This window comes from Puma concolor, chromosome C2, assembly GCF_028749965.1.
Source record: "Puma concolor isolate L17-30 chromosome C2, mPumCon1.1.hap2, whole genome shotgun sequence".
Lineage (NCBI taxonomy): Eukaryota > Metazoa > Chordata > Mammalia > Carnivora > Felidae > Puma > Puma concolor.
In genome coordinates this window covers 129,636,658-129,659,589 of record NC_141675.1, presented here as the reverse complement: position 1 = coordinate 129,659,589, position 22,932 = coordinate 129,636,658, and the positions used below count along the sequence as shown (strand labels likewise).

The following is a 22,932-nucleotide window of genomic DNA, read 5'->3' as shown; positions in this document are numbered from 1 at the left end:
TAAGTAAGAAGGGGAGGTCCACTGTAAGAACGTTGAACCCCGAGATCATGTGGCTACACTCACTCTGATCCCAACTATATGGGTTGGATCAACTCTCAGTTGTATGGACGATTATTTAGTGGTAGGACCAGATCTAAACCGTTAGGTATTGAGCCACCATGTAAGAGTAAATGTGAAATATGAGATAGCAAAATAAGCCCTTCTCCATGGCAAAGGCACTCCGTGCTTCAGCATTCTCAAGGAAGCATGAATCATGAGATGCCAACTGTCTCTTGACGTGTTGGCACTCAACGCTTTATTTTTCGTTCTGATGGAGCTACAAGGCAGTATTGTATAGATTCCCTAAAATATTCTGAAAGCTATCAGGAAAGCAATTTATCATTTTTTGGTAAACAATGAATTCAATTTAAATACATGCCATTCCTTGGAGAGAATATGCCTCTTGATTATAGTTGGATCCCATCTTATTTTACACAAGCTATCTCTTGGGGGCATAATTTTTCAGTCAAAGAAACAGGAAGATATATTGACTGTTTGATTTAAATGTTTATTTGCCTCCCCCAAACACTTTATTGCTTAACTGGTCATTGACAACTGGTGCTGAGAGTCGAAGAGGGGTAGGATGAATTATATTCAACTTAATGAAAAGTTTAAGGTAATGCTCATGAAAAAAAATGGGGGCAACCTTTAAAATATTTCACTTCTAGTCAACAATTACATTTATTATTTGGGTGGTTATCTACCGAGTGATGAATCATTCTAAACAGATTGAAGTCTTTAGTCCATGTGGCTAGTTAAAGATTCCATGCTTAGAACCGCTTTATTTAACTTAAATGTATCACTAATGATTTGTGTGAAACTGTATAATGCTGTTCCCATGAGCAACTCAGAATAGCTCTCAGGCTTTGAGTCTAGTCTTTATTCCTGGAGCTGGCAAGAGGAGGTTGTCATGGAGCTAGGGGAGAAATCAGCAGACTCTATTTATGTTCTAGGTGAGAAGATACTGTCTTTCTTCTGTAAAATTTTAGAATTTGGTTGTGCTGCAAGGTCTTACGAGAGAGTACTGTGCACATGGGGGCCGGATGATGTTTGTGGATAGTGATGAGAGTAATTGGATATTCACATCTCAAATATGAGGCCAGTTGTCATCCTCCAATTATTTGCTCACAAATACATGGGCTCCTCTTCTGCTCTTCAATAAGAGTAATTTAATTGTGTTGCTTACAAAATATTTCCCCTACAACCAGAAATTCTGAGTGATAGAATTATCTTCCTTGATTGAAAGGCACAATGCTGCTGAAATTGCCCATGTTATGTTCTCTTTCCTTTGGATTTTAGTATTTCTCCACCATTTCCCTTAGTGTTTCAAGGCATCCAACTGATTTGGATTTGAGACCTAGATCTGCCACATTCTGTTTGATGTTAAACAAGTAAAATTACATTGTTAAATTAGTAATAACCCTGTGAAAGAAAATTACTTGATAAGTTTGAGAGATCATTTGATAGAATTGTATCTGATATTTCAGTCTACCAGTTTTATTCTCATAAGTGTAAAGATTCTTCATCATGTTTTTATTTTTTTTTATTTTTTAAAGTTTATTTATTTATTTTGAGAAGTAAATTTTGCATTTATTTTATTTATTTTGAGAATACAAGCAGGGGAGGGGCAGAGAGAGACAGAATCCCAAGCAGGCTCTGTGCTGTCAGCACAGAGCCCAACGTGGGCTTGAATTCACAAACCGTGAGATCATGACCTTAGCTGAGATCAAGATTCAGATGCTTATCCAACTGAGCCACCCAGGCTCCCCAAGATATTTTGTAACCTACATTTTAAAGATACAAAGGGGAAAAAACCCAACTCCTCATCTTTATCCTTGATTACATGCTTAAAATTTTTCTTGACATTTTGTCTGGATTTAGAATACATGTAATACCAATAGTTATAAGTATTTTCTATAATGAAAACAGATTAGCTTTTTTCCCTCCTTATTTCACAGTTTATTTATTTATTTATTTTTTTTTTGGTTTCTTTTTTTTATTTTTTTTATTTTTTTATTTTTTAATATATGAAATTTATTGTCAAATTGGTTTCCATACAACACCCAGTGCTCATCCCAAAAGGTGTCCTCCTCAATACCCATCACCCACCCTCCCCTCCCTCCCACCCCCCATCAACCCTCAGTTTGTTCTCAGTTTTTAAGAGTCTCTTATGCTTTGGCTCTCTCCCACTCTTCATCATGTTTTTATTTATTTATTTTTTTTTTATTTTTTTTTAATTTTTTTTTTCAATGTTTATTTATTTTTGGGACAGAGAGAGACAGAGCATGAACGGGGGAGGGGCAGAGAGAGAGGGAGACACAGCATCGGAAACAGGCTCCAGGCTCTGAGCCATCAGCCCAGAGCCCGACGGGGCTCGAACTCACGGACCGCGAGATCGTGACCTGGCTGAAGTCGGACGCTTAACCGACTGCGCCACCCAGGCGCCCCTCATCATGTTTTTAAATTTGGGTGTTTATTTCATTGAGACCTGGAAAAAAAAAAGCACAACAAAACAGCTTTTTTCTGGGTTACCTGAAAACCAGCTATGACAAAGTATTCTGCTGTGATTTCTGTGTCTATTTTTTTTTACAGTTGTTTTTGTTCCAGAAGACACTTCTTTAATGTTTGTGATCTAGAGAGAAATAATCCAAGCTTCATACAGATGAAGTATTAGGAAAAATCAGTGACTTTAAGGCAACGTACTATGCTGAAAACTTCTTGCAGTTTTCGAACAGAAAAGGATAGTTGCTCCCCACACAGTGCCTGGCAGTCTGCTTTATCTTTATATTGAAGATGGTACTTAGTTTCAGCTGAATGCCAATGTCACCTACCAGCTTAAAATGAAGTTGTTAATCTAAATTTTAGAAAATGCGTAGCTTTATATATAAATATTTTGTGATTGCCTAAGGGTGTAAACATATGAAACTTTACCTTATTTTATATTTCTGAACTCATATTCATATTTAAGTAATATAAAACAAATAAGAATTAATGTTAGGAGTCAGAGAGAATGTTTCTTTAAAAAAAATCTTTCCTTTCTAACCAAATTTGAAAATAACTACTCTATAAGATGATGATGATGCCATCTAGGACCTGTGAGACACACAGAAAACTAAGAGCTGGCTGTAAAGTTAAAGAGTGTTAGATTTTCTGTTTTTTCCCGATTTTCCATATATAAGTTTTACTTGAGGAACCCTGCTTTTAATGAACCACTCCAAAGAAATTTTTTTCTTTTTTTTTTTTTTTTTAATTTTTTTTTCAACGTTTTTATTTATTTTTGGGACAGAGAGAGACAGAGCATGAACGGGGGAGGGGCAGAGAGAGAGGGAGATACAGCATCGGAAACAGGCTCCAAGCTCCGAGCCATCAGCCCAGAGCCTGACGCGGGGCTCGAACTCACGGACCGCGAGATCGTGACCTGGTTGAAGTCGGACGCTCAACCGACTGCGTCACCCAGGCGCCCCAAGAAATTTTTTTTCTACATAAATACAGAAAAATGCTGTTATATCATAGCACACTAATGCTATACATGCAGGAAGTCAGAATTATAGCCCTAAAATATTGTTATTATAGAGTCATAACTAAAAATGACTAGCTTACTTCAAAACCACGATAATTCAGAGTAGTTCATTAACTGCAGATCTAGAAAGGCCTAGAACTGAGTTCTGTCTTGAATTTTGATTGATTCACTTTGTAATCCTTGTCAAGTTATTTATCGTGGGGTCATTTTTAGTCTCCTCCTCTCTAAAATGGAGGCCCTCAGCCTTCCTCGGAAGATCATTTGGAGGATTCTGTCTGGTAATTGTCCAAGATGACTGGGCTGCCCTGTATTGGGCTTTCAACAAATATTCAGCTTCTTTCCATTTTGTCTCTATCATTGCACTGGCGGAAATGCCTTTCCCTTTCCTCCTTCAATCCCTGGTCTTTCTTATTCCTTGTGCTGGACGTGAGACAGAGCTGGGGCCATATACTGAAATGCAGTGTATCTCAGAGAGAAAACTAATGTCACTTGAGCCAATGATTGGTTTTACTTTTCAGGTTTGAACATTCTTTAATCCTTTCTTAAAGGTAAATTAGTCAAACTAGACAAAGTACATATAGTCTTTGTGGACCATGACTGAGCTGTGTACACAAAATACCAGCGGAAGCAGACACGAGACTTTTGCTTCAGAATCAAATATTCAAGCGATAACTGACTGGAATAGGCATTCTCTTTTATGTTGTCCCCTTGCCAGTCCTTTGACTTGGTTTGGGATACACCTGGATTGTGTCTTAATGACCCCTGAGTGGTGTCCTTCTCAGTGTTTGCTTTTCTGCAGCTGTGATTCATGAGCAAGGAGAGACAACGCCTTCTTAAAAAAAAAAAAAAAAAAAGCCCAGGCTCAGTATGGTGACTAAGAGTGACAAATGTGTGCATGGCTTATTCATAAATCACTTCATTCATTTTAAATGGCATTTGATTCTTTTGAAAGAACAAACCTTTTACATCTTATTTTTAAATTAGGATGAAACAGAAAGTTATGGTAAATGAATGCTAACTGGTCACCTGTTTAGAAAAGGCAGATTTCTCTATATGACAAAATACCATTAATTTAATTTATCTGGCTAGTTGTATTAACCTTCAATTTATGTTGTTTGGAAAAATGAATGGGTGCATTGAAGCTGGCATCACAGAGCTGTCTGGAGCACATTAAGACCCAAGTTAAAGAAAACTAGGAAGTATTGCAAACAAATTTTTGAGAAGGAAGAAGTAAGCACAAATTAGGAGTGCTCAAGCCAGCATATCTGTGTTTCTCCAGATGGCCAACAGATGCTTATATTTGATTCTGTATGAAGTGGACTGCCCCTGATGTAAACAATTTCAGCACTAAGTTTGGACTTGAATGAGAATATTAGAAAGATAATTGTAGTTCCTAGGAGACTTCTTTAATAGCTGAATTTAAAAATTAACTGTAAAGTTCATACAAGCCAAAGAAGTATTTCTGCAAGTTGATTCAGGTATTTAAATACACTTGTATGGAAAAATAATTTGAAATTAAATCAGGTGGAGAAAAAATGACTTATCTAGAATTTATTCACAAAAGGAGCTATGTGAAATAAACTACAGAAATAAGTTTAATATTCATTGAATAGTTCTATTAAAAAATCATAAGTTTTGTCTTTTTAAAAAATTAAATCTAGGGGCACCTGGGAAGCTCAGTTGGTTAAGTGTCCAATTTCGGCTCAGGTCATGATTTCTCAGTTTGTGAGTTCGAGCCCCACGTCAGGCTCTGTGCTGACAGCTCAGAGCCTGGAGCCTGCTTTGGATTCTGTGCCTCCCTCTCTCTATGCCACCCCCCCCCCCCGAAGAATAAATAAACATTAAAAATTTTTAAAAAAATAAAAAATTAAATTAAATCTGGTATTACCAAAGTTTTTTTTTTTTTTTTTAATTTTTTTTTTCAACGTTTATTTATTTTTGGGACAGAGAGAGACAGAGCATGAACGGGGGAGGGGCAGAGAGAGAGGGAGACACAGAATCGGAAACAGGCTCCAGGCTCTGAGCCATCAGCCCAGAGCCCGACGCGGGGTTCGAACTCACGGACCGCGAGATCGTGACCTGGCTGAAGTCAGACGCCTAACCAACTGTGCCACCCAGGCGCCCCAACCAAAGTTTTATGAAATATGAGTCCTGGCATGAAACAAAGTTTTTCCTGGTAGGAAGAATCCAAATCTAATTAGGCAATAAAAATCATACAGTGTGATCAATTGGCCTGCATGACTTCAGAATGATGGACAATCAGATTTCTTCTTTTTTTTTTCTTTTTTTTCTTCTCTGCCACTGAGAAATGACAACATGTCAGCAGTGGGGTAATAGCATATTCTTCCATTCAAATATATGAGTTATTTCCATAAGAAGATTGTGGTTTTCACTGAGACAGGTATGGATTCTAATCTCTAGATTCCAATAAAGTAAACTTGAAAGAGTGGTAAAGAAATGACCTACAACCATGAATATAAATTGACACTTAAAAATCCTAATATATAATATTTGATACATTTGTTCAAAATAGTTTTTAAAAAACACATATTGGACATAATTTTTCTTTTGATATTGTTTTATACTTTGTTTAATCACTATGCTTAAGGACACTTTAGCTAAGCAGTTAATTTTGATTTTGTTTGGGAAGATAATGAAAATATTGCCTTGATTTTTTTTTTCTCTGAAGACATAATTTTCTGTTACTAAGTGATTGCTATATTAAGTCAACATATTAATGTTTTAATTGGATCAATACAAACCTTAGTTTATCTAATGTGGTAGTTATTTTCTAGGGAGTAAAAGAGGACTAACCCTTTGAAGTACCTTTACCATGCAGTAAGTAATTAAAATAGTGCTTTCTTGGGTTTTTGATAGAATGATTTTGGCTCCTTTCTCTAAACTGAGAACTTAAAATCTGTAAGCTGAACTACCAAAGATTCTTACATGTAGTCTTAGGCGATGTTGAAGTTGAACACTTTTCAGAACTGTTAGAAAAAAGGAGAGAATTGTTCTATTTTTTAAAGTTTATTTTTATTATAAGCTATTTTTATTCTCCATAATCTTTTTGTTCATTGCCAACTTAGAGTTAGAATTTAAAGCACCTTGAGTGTAGCATTTGTTAAAGATCTGCTCTGTTCTAGGCACTTATTTCGTTTGCTTTTATTTAATTCTTATTTCCTTATTGAGTCAGCATTTCCCTTTGACAGAAGAGGAAACCAAGGGTCAAAGGGGTTAAGTGTCTTGCTCAATGTCACCCAGCAAAAAAGTGGCAGAGTAAGGACAAGGTCCCAGATCTTCTGACCCAAGGTCTAATGACCTTTCCATTAAACTTCAATTGCCAATTTTGTGCATAATAGGAACAGGCTACTGTATCCTTTCTTAGAGAGAAAAATACACTGAAATACAAAGTTTCAACTGTACTGTCAAAGGGAAAAGTAGACTTGAGACTTTTCACCAAGATGCCAGATATCTAGGGAGGTAGCATTTAGGTTAATCCTGGGGAGACTGAAATTTATTTTGGAAAAAAAAAATGTAAATGTGATGTTATCCACTGAAATATGAATTTAGGGAAACCAAAATCTTTTTTGAGGTTTTTGAGATCAAATTAAGATATTCAAGTCTAAAAGTAGAGACTACTTTTCTTAAAGGCACCTGCTAGTTTAAAGAAAATTGTTGGCAAAGTGACAGTTTGTAAGAATTAATAAAATGAGCCTGGAATAAAGGATTCTGTGTTTGAAAAACAATTCAACTAATAAGTAATAAATGTAGGCTAGATGATGAATGTATTTAAGGCCTATTCTTGGATGTTCCTAACCATGTGACCACAAATCTCTACTGCCACCTTGTGGTAGTATGTATATCTCCGAGACTGGCTCCAGTGAGGAAAATTATCCTCTTAAGTGCTGGGAAGCGCAAAATGTCCATGGTAGCTAAACTTAGTTTCTGAATTCAGGGGCCAAAGAGTTTGGGGTAACACAGTATACATCGTCCAGAGTTGCTACCCAAACTCTCACTGTAGTGATGCAGGAACCCTGTTGATTTGGAGAGCAAAGCTATTTTACAGATGCCACAGGATGAAAACCATGAGCAAGAATAGGAGCTAAATTTCATTTCAGATTCTTTTGTAGTCATAGTGAAAGAAGACATGGTGTTTTTAAGTGGATCCCAAACGCCAACACAATTTTTATCTGGAAAGTACGTTTTAATCTATTCCATAGAAAGCAATGAGAAAACAGTCTTGCCAACGGAAATCCTCTGCGTGTGTAAGAACAGAAGGCTTCCAGTTACTTGTAGACATTTTGCTGCGTTCATAAAACTGACCGACAGTGTTTGTGTCTGGAGTTTGAGTAGTTACTGCAGGTTGTAAGCCAGCTTTGTTGTCAGCCCTGAGCATGTGTTTCAATTATCACATCAAAAAATATGTTTGATTCCAAAATGATCAATTATTGAAGCTCTGTATGTGATAGCGAATGTGTCTATAAACTCATTAACCCAATGAAGCCACCTAATTGTCAACAGTTGATCAAGATTCTGTCTTGAGATCGTTTGTCTTTAGGTGCTAGTGATCTTCCTGTTTTAATTCCACTAGCAGAAATAGGGTTAATAGATGAAATTACAGATGCCAACAAAACCGAGATCTGAAATTCTTTGCACTTTATCATCTTAGAAATAGTTTTAAAAATCTTCAATACTTAGCACTTATTTTGTATTTTGTAATGCTTAAAAGGTTTGGAATACATCTTTGTGTTAAAAGCAAGTCTGTACCAAAATACAAGTTATGTGATTTGGGAAAATTATTTAATCAATTTCCTTATGTGCATGATAAGGAGAACATCAACATCATAAAGTATAAACAGAAGTCAAAAGAGTAAAATGCTTCGTGTGCTTCTCAGTGTGTGTGTGTGTGTGTGTGTGTGTGAACAATACTCCCCCAATAACCTCTATTTTACTCAGCATAAACATCTTGATAGCTTCTTATATCTTACTTAACTTAAAGATGATGGGAAGTTTAAGTATTAGTATAAAAAAATTGTCCAAAAAATCTTCAGTAATAGATCAGTTAGTATTATGGAGTATTTTTTTTAAGAATATTGATAGAGAAAGGCATAAAGAGGAATAAGCTTGACCCAAGAGAGCCTTTTGTTAAGAGCAGAATATAAAACCAAGGCTCACAAGGACCACCAAAACAAACAAACCTCTGCAATGTCTGAGTAAGCCAGCCTGCCTGGCTCAGTAATTTATGTTGTGTGCCACTGATTTCTCAGGCAATTTTTAGAGTCTTTTTGAAAATGGTCTCCAAATTATGCACTAATACAGCACTGCTAATGAAAGCCCTCCTAGAACACAGCCTCATTAGCTCTCACTTTTTTTTTTTTTTTTTTTGCTAATCCACAAATTCTATCCTTCTTGGTGGACACCTGGTGGTCCCCCTCCCCTTCCCATATCTCAGCAGACATGTAATTGCCAAGGAGAGGAGCGAGGTTTCGTATTACCTAGACACGGGGCTCATGCAGACTCTTCCATGAGACTGTCTGTTGTCAATAATTAAGAGCTATCAAAACACTTGGCTAATTTACACTTGATAATCTGAAATGAGGGTCCCTGTGATCACTAGCTTCTGTTTTATTATTTAAATATACATGGTACACAAAGCGGACTGGGCCCTAAGCAAGCCATATCAGGGAAAAGATGGGCTTTTCAGCAAACAGGATGTAGCCCAAAGGTTACGACAAGGCAGAACAAACACAGCCCTGTGAATGGTCTTTATTGCTGAGAAGCTTCACAGAGCAGGTGGGATTTTAGAAGCTCTTTTCAATGCTGAGATGAGACCTGGCAAGATTTAATTGGCAAGCTGTTGTAGTCAAATGCAGAGACCATGAAAAATGGGCATGCGTTTTGGACTTGAGTAGGGAACTAGAACATTTTTTCAAAAGAAATGATTGCTAGAAATAAGAGGAAGCCACGAGGTATTGACGGAAAGAAATTAAAAGCATTAATTTTTAGAAAATGCAAACTGTCAGTAAAAATAAAGGACAACGTAGTCTCTATGTAAATAGTGAAAAACCCTTGGCAAAAAATGGTCAGACTTACATTTTCAGCAACATTAGTTTAGCATAGGATTGACTACCTACCTAACCTGATTACTTGAGCAGAGTTCAGGATCTTTTTAGATTTTCGAATTCCAGTTTACGAGATGAGAATCAGTGGTGTAACTGAAGGTACTGTTACCAGTATTTTCAGATTATATTAATGGCTAAGACACAATACACATTGACAAAAAATGATCTGTAAGAAGGAATAATGCCATGAAAATAATGCCATAAAAATAATGCCACGGCACGTTATTTGAATCTATCTCATAAATAAAATGCTTCGCTATAATGTCATTTAAACAGTTTTTTAGCTAAATGCCTTGAGTGGAATCTGGGGCAATCTAGGTATTAAACTCCACTAGATAGGAAGTATATGACAAAATGTATTGGTTTTATAACCTATCGAGATACATTCTGTAAATTTGAAATAATGTGCCAGCATGAGGGAGTCCATGTGCCATGGAAAGTGTGTATAGGAAATTAGCAAGGTAGATATAGTCCAAATCCACTTGAATGGGTTTCAGGTGAAAGGATATCTGGAAATTTTAGATGACCTTAAAGTTAGAAGTGAGATTAGTGCTAGTTTAAGCAATAACCAAAATAATTAGAAAATATACCAGGTCACTTGGTTGGAGGGGAGAACATGGGTGTTATAGAAGTTTATGTCTCTGTTACACTTTTTCTAATCATACGTTCTTCTTCAATTTTCTTAACTTTACTACTTAAGAAAATTATACACATTTTCCTCAGAGGAGCAGATCATTTTCAAAGTCCAAGTAAGAGTTTCAGGTATGTCAGTGCTCATTTTTGCCCAATTGCCCACAATCCTTTTCTATAAAATCTTACTTTTGCTTCAGAGTTCAGCTTAAATGCCTCCTCAGTGATCTTCTGGCTGTAAATAAGCCAGATCTTTCTTTTCAACTTCCAAAATATCTTTCTTGGGGAATTTATCACTTTTATCTGTTAATCTGTGTTTATTACCTATAAATCTCCCCAGTTAGGTTGCCTTGAAGACAAAATATCTTTTGGGGTGCCTGGGTGGCTTAATCAGTTAAGCGTCTGATTCTTGATTTTGGCTCAGGTCATGATCCCAGGGTTGTAAGATCGAACCCTGCCGTGGGGCTCCGTGCTGAGCATGGATCCTGCTGGGGTTCTCGCTCTCCCTCTCTCTGCCTTTCCCCTGCTCATTCTCTTTCTCTCTCTCTCTCTCTCTCCCTCTCTCTCTCTCTGACAAAATAAATAAATAAACTTTCTAAATATCTTTTAATTCATGGGTGCTTTGCGAAAGCCCTTGATGACTGTCCACAGCTGTCCACTGTGCCTTTAGTTTCTTTCCGTATTTTCTTCTCATCTGACATTCCACCTCTGCTAAACTATTGGCTGAGCTCTGAGGACTCCATTCTCTTTTCTTGGGTTGTCCTTTTCCTGAATGTTCCTTCGGCTAATTCCTTCTAAACTTCCAATTCTCAACTAAGGTCTCTCTTACTTTGCAGAGCCTCCCTAATAATTTTGTCATATTCATATCCAATTTAATGACCCTTCTCTGTGTTCTCAGGAAATTATCCTTTATGGTTGAAGTTAGCATTTCACACTTTTATTTTTGTCTGTTTTCTTGTCTGTCCCCTGGAACAAAATTTCTTCTCCCTTTCAGATGTGAAACATATGGTGTATGGTTAGTGCTTACTAAATACTGGGGAGTGAATGGATAAGTTAGCATTAGTGAAATGGGCGCATCATAAGAGTTGGGACTTTGTTTTGTATATCCCTCTACCTGTAGTGCTTGGAGCAGTGCCTGGTCCATAGTAAATAATCAATAAAATAGTTATTGAATGATTAAGAAAATACATGAACACAAATATTGTACATTTGGAAAAGAAGACAATTGGTTGCTAAGAGGTTGTGTCATAAAGGATAATTATAGCTGGACACAAGTACTAAGAATTTAAAAGATGACAAAACAATTAGATACACAAGAGTAGAGCTTCGTATTTGGAAGTGAGCAAAATCACAGCAGGAACAAAGAAGCAGGAATGCATACTAACTGCTGTTGTTTGACAAATAAACTCTTCCTCCCTAAAAGTTTACCTTAGCATTTCACCAGCTGACAATAATAAGAGAAGTAAGAGATATGAAAAATTACATGTCATTTCACAATCACTTCCGTGCTTTGTCTGTTTGCTTCATTGTGATGGTTCAGATGGTTCCATTTGACCCTAACCTCTAGCCGTTCCAACCTCAGAACCAATATTTATTGCCACATATGGGCTATCCATGGCAGCTGCAAAATCCAGATGCCAAGCTTTGGAATGTATTTTTACGGCAGCACCATCTGGGGCTCTGGCCAGCCTTCTTTATTGTCTCTTGAATGTTTACACTAATAGCTTTGCTGGGCCGTGGCACTACCTGTGGGACATGGTGAGGGTCAGGCCGTTTATGAGATCCTCTTGTCATTCCGTTTAGAATTTCCTTTTAAATGACTCTCACACCATATCAACTTATTCCTCTTAATGTATCTGCAATGCCCTGTACTAAAACAGGTGGTCATCAAAATTAAGAAAAGGGTGCATAACACTAGGAGAGGATATTTTTCACGGATCGGCAGCCCATTTGTGGATGTGGGGGAAAATATGAATACTCTTACAAGTTAATGAATATATTATTTAACACATGAAGCATGGAAGACATACCCTATTATAGCCCTTAATCCAACTTATTGAAGTAGCATATTGATTGAGGTGATAATACTTCACAGCATAAGTAAACAGCATTTTAATTCCTGTGAAATTAAAAAAAAAGGAGTGGTCATTATTTCTCAGCAGCCAATGGACTGGGTCATTTGAAGATTTCCTTGCAACTCTGGATGGATAAAATGACTTTTTGTGATCCATAGAACTGTAATTTAAGAAATTTCTCTAAGGTGAACCAAGCTGATGCACTGTTTTGAATTGCAATAAACCCATCAGTTTAAATGAAGCGATACAGCACAAAGAAGATTCAGCTCAAACACTCACTTAGTGTGTTACACGTGGCAAGAAGAATTGGCTCTGGGAATTTAAATGACTTACCCAAGGTCACACAGGCCATAGATCCAGAGTGGAAGTCTAGATGAGGTTTGTACAATTATTTGATGATGGTAGGACTGACAAGAGAGTCAATCACGATAATCGAGTCTCTGAAATGATGAAATGACCTAATAATTGTGCAACATCCCCTTCACTTTCAATGCTCGAATACTTGTGCTGCCCCGGTGCGTAATGTCACCTTCCTGGGGTGGCTTCGGGGGTAGGGATGTGGGGCAGCTACAGCCAGGCAGGGAACGTGACAGAAACTGCATTTGTTTGAGCTATTTGGAACCTCTTCCTGGTAGCTGGGCTTCATGGGAATTTCGCAGACAGGCTGCCAACACAGAATTAGTGATGAAATGAGGTGCTCCCAGACCACTGGTTTCTAATCAGCCTGTCACATATCTGAGGAAGTAACTTGGGGCAAAGGGAGCATATGGGAAAGCAGTTTGGTTGGAGATCTGCCTCTGTGCTGTATGTCTGCAATAGGAACTAGGTGCTTCATTTTAAATATATCCAGGAATGGAGAGAGAGACAGGACTGTGGAGTGTGCCTGTGCCCAAATGGCAAATGTGTTCTTGGAGAACACGCAGACGGGTTTACAGAAGCAACCTTGCAAGTAATGTAGCCACTTAAGACAACAGTGACAATTAGATCCAAGGGAAGGATGATATTCTCTCCAAAGACACTTTAAATAGGAATGAGCTGTTAAAGCGTTTTTGTAGACTGAGAACAGACCTTTTAAGCGATGTGTAGTCTTGGAAAGAACAAGACATATTGCTACACTGTGTTGTCAGTTCTCTAAGGAAATAGCATAAAAGGGAGCTTTTATTGTGGCTTAATCCTTTGTTCTGGAGAATCTGTGCTTTTATGTACAAGAATATGTTTTAATCAAAAATCATGACAATATTACCATTCATATATCAGCAGTAAAATGCTAAGATACACAGACATATACGCTCATATATGCACGTTTGTATGCATATTTTTTTTAAAATTGGTTTATTGCCTTAGTTGGAAGAAAGTACCATTTGGGACCAAAAATACCTCTGGCGGCTCTGTTGCCAAAAGAATGCATTTCAGACTTCATCTTTTGTGTGAATGAGATGGGAGAAGAGTTTGTAGTACTCTAAAATATCCTTACACCGATTGACATATTCTCAGACTTTCTGAAAAATCGTGACTTAAAGCTGCCCACCTAGTAATGCTTACCACTTCAATTTTGTATCTTCAAAAACTATTATGGGTGAGAACAAATGCATCACCAACTGCATTGTTTAATACAGTAGCTGGAGGATATCTTTGGGAGGAAACTTAAACAAATAGATAGTCTCAAGTGACACAGTAGGTTATATGCGGCAGATGATCTCCCATGACTGAAAAACACATCAGAGGGTGCTATTTTGCCTTTGTTTTGAAATCTGTGTTTTGCAAATTGAAGAAAATGGCCACAATGCTGTGGTACTTAAATTGCTAAAGACGTGCAAGAGGTGAAAAAACTAGTGAGTTAAATGATCAATTGGAACCAGGTTTTTATTGCCCAAAGTACTCACGAAAGGGTGCTTGTGCTGATAAGTGTACTGGGAGTTGTGCATTCACAATGAGAGAGCATTCTCTCCATAAAAGTCTGGATGGACCTTGGCTATACATCCTTGTAAGTAATAGAGTGCTATTGAAGGAACCCTTGGGGCTTCTTCAAGTTGAACCTGGAAGTGGAGAGTAAGCGCACCTCTCTTGCACACACACACACACACAACCCAAAAATATATTTTAAAAATCTCTCTAGAAAAAGTATTTTAAAAATGTCTAAAAGCTACTTGGGATAGCATGCATATTTTATCCATTGTCATTGGGCATCATAAATCAGGGTTGGGATGTTATAAAACAGGCAAGTGATTATAGTAAATTTTTGAGAGAACAGATAAAGTTGGTGATGGTGATGCTGATGCTGATGATAACTATGATGATGATCAGAGCTAACTTTGCTACAAACTGTGAATTACACTAAACACTTCAGTTATTGATTAATTTAATCCCCACGACAGTTCTCTATCATCCGCCTTTTACATATGAAAACAAAACAAAACAAAAACAAAACCCTGAGACACAATGTTTACATAGGTTCTCTGAGATCACACCATTGCTAAATGGAACATTCCGTTCTCTGTGTTGTATTGCATCTCAGTGGAACAAGTTGCAAAATGAATTGTAGGGTCATCTGATAAGGTAAAGAAATTTAAAATTCTGAATTACATTAGTAGTAGAAAAAGCCCTCTCTAAAAACAAACAAACAAAAAACAAACATCGGCATTCCCTGAAAGCTAAGTAATAAACTATTTATCTGCTGTTTTCAATGCTTTACTTTTAATCTCCATGACTTAATTCATTTTGTAACTGGAATTTTGTACCTCTTAATCTCCTTCACCTATTTCACCCATTCCCCCACCCACCTCCCCTCTGGCAACCACCAGTTTGTTTTCTGTATTTAAGAGTTTGTGATTTGTTTGTTTGTTCATTTGTTTCGTTGTTTGGATTGTATATATAAGTGAAATAATGTGGTGTTTTTCTGTGACTTACGTCACTTAGCATCATACCCTCTAGACCCATCCATGTTGTCAAAAATGAAAATATCTATTTTTTATGGCTGAATTGTAGCAGGATTCTCGCACAGAGAGTCGCGACACCAAGGCTTTTCTTTCCAGGAAGGAACTTATTTGTGCCAGCACCGCTCAGTTGGGTTCTTACCGAAGAACTGAGCCCCAAACATCACATGGCATAGTGTTTATATATTTTCTAAGTCTTTGTCTCCCATATATGGTAACACACAAACATGTAGTCTGATTAGGTGGTCGCATGTTATAGGGTCGTGGAGGATGTTGTCAGGTACGCATATAGCCAGGTTGCCTTGAGTTTGTTTTTGTTTTTGTTTTTTTTTGTTTGTTTTGTTTTGTTTGTTTCTTTCCTTAGGGAGAGTATCCTAGCACAGAATAATATTCCATTCTCATGTACTTACACACGTTCTCTGTGTGTGTGTATGTATGTATATATATATATATATTTTTTTTTTTTTTTCTTTATCCATTCATCCATTATTGGACACTTAGGCTGTTTCTATATTTTGGCTATCGTAAGTAATGCTGCAATAAATATAAGGGTGCATATATTTTTTGAATTAGTGTTTTTATTTTCTTTGGGTAAACTCCAATAGTGGACTCACTGGATCAAGTGGTATTTCTAATTTTAATTTTTTGAGGAACCTCCATACTGTTTTCTTTAGTGGTTCGCCAATTTACATTCCCTCACCAATACCTGTTATTTCTTGTCTTTTTGATACTAGCCGTTCTGACTGGTATTAGGTGATATCTCATTGTAGTCTTGGTTTGCATGTCCCTTGTGATTATTAGTTTTGAGCATCTTTTCTTGCATCTGTTGGCCATCTCTATGTCTTCTTTCGAGAGATGTCTATTCAGTTCCTCTGCCTATTTTTAATTGGATTGTTTGCTCTTTTGGTGTTGAGCTATACAAGTTCTTTATATATTCTGGATGTTAACCCCTTATTGGATATATTATTTGCAAATATCTTCTCATTCGGTAGGTTGCCTTTTCGTTTTGTTGATAGTTTCCTTTGCTATGCAAAAGATTTATTTTGGTTTAGTCCCAGTAGTTTATTTTTGCATTTGTTTCCTTTCTTGAGGAGATATAGTCATAAATATAGTGCCAAGGCCTACGTCCAAGAGAATAATACCATTTTTTAAATAAGAATTTCTAAATATTCTAATTAAGTGCTTATAACCAATGGAAAGTACGACCATGATTTTCTTCTAAAATATTTTTTACCACAGTTGTATCAGAAGTTTATAATAACAGAGGATATTTGTTGGTTTTATAGGTCCTGGTCTGGGTCTAAAGTGAAAGTTAAAACATCCAGGGACAAATGTTGTCTTTAGCTTTGTTAGTGAATCTCTCACCTGGACTCTTCCTTCATTGTTGGTCGTGTCTATTCTCAGTTACTCTTTATATCAAACTGATTTTGTAACAACTGCCATTTCACATGAACTTCTAGATTTTTATTTCCTTTCTACTTGTGTACGTGTGGATAAAGGTTGTAATTTTCATCTAGATTTATTGTTTTATTCAGATTTATTCTCAGCCATCATAGGAATGTTAACTTTACATTTTTATGACTTTTCCCCCATTTTGAAAAAAGCCTCTGTCTACTGAGAGAAGTCTCCTTTAGTTCCTGCACTTGATCGTTCTAGAGAATTCAATCTTTTTTTTGTTTTTGCACGATCTTCCATCGCCGTTCGGAATCTGCTAGAACCACAGCTTTACACTGTGGTTATTACTAGTAGATAGTTGCACATACTGTGAGATGGAGGCTTTTCCATCTTTGTCCCTTTAACACTTCCTGTCTCACTGATAGTTTTATTAGTCATTGTAGTGCTGCTGACGAGTCTGAATAGTGAGCAGCCTTTCCACTTAACTGTTAAAATAAATGGAGAATGTAGCTAAGATATTATATTTTAACATTCTAGAAATTAAAATGGCATATGATACTATTGCTTCAGGTATACTACTTCATAACAATCTCTTATTCCTATTCCTTCAGAAATACCTTGAACAATTAGAAAGCTGTCTGGAGTGATGGTTGCTCATTTTACTACTTAAATCCAGAATGTAATCTATCCGTTGGAACTAGAATAAGACATCCTTAAATACTTATGGTAACTCAAAAACCAATTTCTTCTAATGTGCTCCAAGTGCTTCATTTATATTATCTGATTCATCCTCACATCCCGTGATGTAGAAGAAAGACAGGCATCGTGTTATCCCCATTTTCCAGTTGAAGAATGTGAGAGAGTCATTTGCCTATGGTTGCACAGTATGTCAAAGGCAGGAGGAGCAGAATATGTTATGTTTGCTCACTGCCAATCCACCCTTCTTTCCATTAGTCCTTATTCTCCTTATTCCTTAAGGTGTAGGCCATTAGGGAATTGATCTTGTTGGGGGAAAAACATCTGTTTTAAAATTAGATGCTGTTACAAGCTTATGTGCCTTGATATTATTTTAATAGGTATATCATTGCCTACTTTTTATGAGAGATGGTATAAAAGTGAAAAAAATACACTTACAGAAATGAAATGAAAATAATAAATAAAGTCCTTTTCCATTTCCATTATTTTAAGTCATGCTCCTTGAGACTTCAATCTCAATATGATGTTAATAGAACCATTAGATATGATTCATACCATACATAAGACACTTCTATTGACAATTCCATCTTGACCAGGGGTCAATGGATCCATTACAATGCAAATCTTACTGTATACTTTCCATCTAAATCAAAAGACTTTGGTCTTGTGTCCACTCTAATATGTTTCACGAACTAGAGTCCAATCTCAGATGTGAAGTACACATCTGTGTTTCTCATACTAAATCATGCCTCTGTCTATATGCTCTCAGTTTAAAAGGTAATTAATTAAGTTTTGCATTGGTAAACTACTTTGGAGTATTTAAAGAACTGCATAGGGTTTATGAGAGTCCAGATTTGCCCTTTTAACACATCCCAACCCATAAAAAGAAAAATTTTAAGGATACGTATCTCAATAATTTTGTACATATAATGGTATCCTGCATATTCAATAAGATATGAAGCATCAGAATATTTCCCAAAAGAATATCCAGACCTACCCTTATAAAGTATAAGAGATTTCTACCAGTTTTTCAGGTAAGTTCAAAAATATCTCATTAGGCCCAGATATTTCCTTAAACTTCCTCATTTCCTCATGTGATTTATTTTCTAAGCTGTTCTTTGTCTTTTTTTCCCATTGATCTTGGGTATCACTCAGACTCCTGCTCTACTCAGTGCTACAGGCAGCTTATGAGTGAAACCTGTCCTTATTCTGGGCAATCACTGAGCCTGTTTCTGGCCACATTTAAACTTCAGAGATGTACTGATCTCCAGTTACTCCTTCTCTTTTATTTTTCTTAAAAAAAGGAAAATTATAATTAATTGTTTTTTATTGAGGTGTACCAGCATATAACAGTACTTTTGTAGAGACCTACTCTCTTAACAGCTTTCATATATATAATACAGTATTATTAAATACAGTCACCATGCTGTGCATTACCTCCCCAGGATTTATTTATTTTATAACTGGGAGTTTGTATCTTTTAACCATTTTTACCCATTTTTATCCATCTCCCACCCCTGCCTCTGGCAACCATAATCTGTTCTCTGTATCTGTGAAGTTGTTTAGTTTGTTTGTTTGTTTGTTTTTAATTCCGTATGTATCAGCTCAGGTCATGATCTCTTGGTTCGTGAGTTTGAGCCCTGTGTCACGCTCTGTGCTGACAGCTCAGAGCCTGGAGCCTGCTTCAGATTCTGTCTCCCTCTCGCTCTGCCTCTCCCTGGCTTATACTCTGTGTGTGTGTCTCTCTCTCAAAGGTAAATAAATATTTAAAAAAATATGGGTGATATTACATAGTATTTGTCTTTCTCTGACTTATTTCACTTAGTATAATGCCCTCAAAGTCCATTCCATGTATAGCAAATAGCAAGATTTTCTTCATTTTTATGACTGAATGATACTCCATTGTGTATGTATATATGTGTGTGTGCATATATATATATGGAATATTGTATACTATACACACACACAGACACACAGACACACACACACACACACAACATGTCTTTATCCATTCATCCACTGATAGACATTTAGGGTTGTTGTTTTTTTTTTCATATCTTGTCTATTGTAAATAATGCTACAATTAAATAGGCGTGCATATGTATTTTTGCAGTTACTATTTTCATTTTCTTCAGATCTATATCTAGAAGTAGTATTGCTGGATAATATGGTAATTCCTATTTTTGATTTTTTGAGGAAACTCCATACTGTTTTCCTTAGTGGTTGCACCAGTTTGCATTCCCACCTACAGTGCATCTTTTCTTATCTCTGTTGCTTTTGTTTTTGTTTTGTTTTTGTTTTTGTTTTTTTTTTTTTTTGGTTGGATACAGTATACTTTATTGATGGTACATGATAAGGTAGGGCTCCCCAAGCCCCTCCCCTTCTTCAGGGGGTCTGGGATGGAAACTGGAGGTCAGGAGATTCTCAAGTGTGTTGGGTGATGAACGGGGGCAAGGACTCCCCAGCAGCTGACGGCCTCTCTCTTCTTCCTCTTGCTGGGGCTGGTGGTCCAGGGGGCTCTTACTCCTTGGAGGCTATGTGGACCATAAGGTCCACCACCCAGTTGCTGTAGCCAAATTCATTGTCATACCAGGAAATGAGCTTGACAAAGTGGTCATTGAGTGCAATGCCAGCCCCAGCGTCAAAGGTGGAAGAGTGGGTGTCACTGTTAAAGTCGCAGGAGACAACCTGGTCCTCAGTGTAGCCCAGGATGCCCTTGAGGGGGTCCTCTGATGCCTGCTTCACCACCTTCTTGATGTCATCGTATTTGGCAGCTTTCTCCAGGCGGCAGGTCAGATCCACAACAGACACATTGGGGGTGGGGACACGGAAGGCCATGCCAGTGAGCTTCCCATTCAGCTCAGGGATGACCTTGCCCACAGCCTTGGCAGTGCCAATAGAAGCAGGGATGATGTTCTGGGCAGCCCCTCGGCCATCATGCCACAGCTTCCCAGAGGGGCCGTCCACGGTCTTCTGGGTGGCGGTGGTGGCATGGACTGTGGTCATGAGTCCCTCCACGATGCCGAAGTGGTCATGGATGACCTTGGCCAGAGGGGCCAGGCAGTTGGTGGTGCAGGAGGCATTGCTGACAATCTTGAGAGAGTTGTCATACTTCTCGTGGTTCACGCCCATCACAAACATGGGGGCATCAGCAGAAGGGGCAGAGATGATGACCCTCTTGGCCCCACCCTTCAAGTGAGCCCCAGCCTTCTCCATGGTGGTGAAGACCCCAGTAGACTCCACAACATACTCAGCACCAGCATCACCCCATTTGATGTTGGCGGGATCTCGCTCCTGGAAGATGGTGATGGGCTTTCCATTGATGACAAGTTTCCCGTTCTCAGCCTTGACTGTGCCGTGGAATTTGCCGTGGGTGGAATCGTACTGGAACATGTAGACCATGTAGTTGAGGTCAATGAAGGGGTCATTGATGGCGACAGTGTCCACTTTGCCAGAGTTAAAAGCAGCCCTGGTGACCAGGCGCCCAATATGGCCAAATCCGTTGACTCCGACCTTCACCATCGTGTCTCGGGGACGCGGCTGGCACTGCACCAGAAGATGTGGCTGTCTGTCGAACAGGGAGGAGCAGAGAGCCTGTTGCTTTTGTTTTTTTAACTGAGCTGCTTACTGTTCCTCCCCCATTTCTGTTCCCTGTGAGTACTTCTTAGTACAGATGAGGTGAAAGTAGCAGGGAGGGGTTGAGCAATATTGCATATGGGGGCCTTCCCTCCCCTGGGATTCCATGACTCCACACAGTTCCTCGATGGACCTCACAGCTTCCCTCCATCTTGCCTTCTGTTTTCTTTGAAGAATGAGTGGTGGTGAATTTTGGACCAGGCAAAACTATCTGTTAATCCCTGTTTCACCTCTTCTCACTGTGTGATCTTGGGAAAATCCCCTAATATTGCTTAATCCTCAATTTTGTCATCTGTTAAATAGTGCTAACAAATACCCACATCAGAGGATTGTTGCAAGAACTAAATGGAGTGATTTATGAGAATCACAATGCCTGGCTCAAAGTAGGCACGTCTTCCTCCTCATACTCTTTTCCATTTTTTTCCTCCCCAAATATCCTGGTTTTATGAAGAAAAAAAAAGTTGGCTTTTTAAATGTACCACCAGCCAATCACATAGCTACAAACTGATGAACTTTTCCAATATTTATACTTTTTCAGAAGTGTTGGCTTCTGATATGGTGCCAAGTATTATATATTTTTGTCATATTTTAAATATAACAGATATTGTCAGACTCACAAAACTTCAGTATTTTTGTGTAAAAGCAGGGAAAACATAAAAAAAATAGAGATAGGGCAATAAAACTAATAACTGAAAGTACACAAAAAGCATCCCAAATGAGATCAATTTTGTATGCCCATTCAAATGTGGTTAGGACTTCCAGTTTCAAAAGTTCTCTGCTTTGATAGTCAAAAGAACTAATTGCTTTCATGCTGACCGTCTTCGTTTGCAAGTGAACAACATCTAAAATTGCAGAGTACAGTATTCCTGGAAGTTCTCCCCAGCCAGCCAGCTATTGGGCATCAAGGGGAATCTCAGTGGAGAGAAAGAAGATAAATGAATGTGCTGAAGTTTCCTCTTCCCAGGTGCACTTTCTCATGGGCATTCTGACCTGTTTCACCTGCACCTTGGTTACTTTATAAGGCATATTTTATCATTCTGCAAAAGACAAGTGTACATTTTTAAAAGCTAGGGTGTGTGTTAGTGGGTTGAAGTGACCATGGGAAAAAAAATTCTACTGTGGAAAGATAGGTCACACCATGGGGCCAAAATGAACAAGAATAAATAAAACAGTTTATTTGTAAGTGAGGCTGATCCTTCTTGCTCATGCATTAGTGCCTGGCCACAGAAGAGTAGTAATTTATTGATGCAGATGGCTATGTAAAGTGCATGCAATTTGTGAGGGGGCTTGACCCTTGACTGATGGGCCATATGTTGTAAAGCCCTAGGGACGTCATTTGCCTCAGCTCTCTTCCTCTCCCCGTCTCTGCACCTATGGTCCTTGTTCAATCACCACATATTGAACTATAGACTCACTAACTCCCCCAATAAATCTCCAACTAATGGCTCACAAAGGCCATAACTTAACCCTTTCTGTACAACAGAGCACATTATTTTGTATCATGATCACACTCGGTGAAATAAAAGATAAATATTATATGACCTGCATAGAACAGGAAAGCAAGTTGTTGTAAAATGCTTTCCCTGCTGGGTATTTACTGTATTTGGATATAGTAGAATTGCTTTTAGCTTGCTGAATTATATCATTATTATACCATGTTATAATTACAGCTTACTGTTATAACATAATTCTTAAAGACTGTTCATACACCACACCAGAGAAACATTTAGTGTTTTTTAATTAGCTTCTTTTGTCTGGGTCTTCTTTTTTCTCTAATAAAAAATGGAGCCTATGCTCAATGAAAAATGCATATATTTTAATTCCTACCCAGAAGCAAGTTTTAAAAAAAGATATGAGGACATTTATATGAAATAATGGGGGAAAAG

At 37.7% G+C, this 22,932-nt stretch overlaps 1 protein-coding gene and 1 pseudogene across 20 annotated transcripts in view; one reads left to right on the top strand and one right to left on the bottom strand.

The window, feature by feature from the left end:
- The window catches only part of ROBO2 (roundabout guidance receptor 2), a 1,716,380-nt gene that overhangs the window by 1,313,881 nt on the left and 379,567 nt on the right, over positions 1-22,932 (top strand). The window lies entirely within an intron of this gene.
- LOC112870668 (glyceraldehyde-3-phosphate dehydrogenase pseudogene) lies at positions 19,731-21,004 on the bottom strand (annotated as a pseudogene).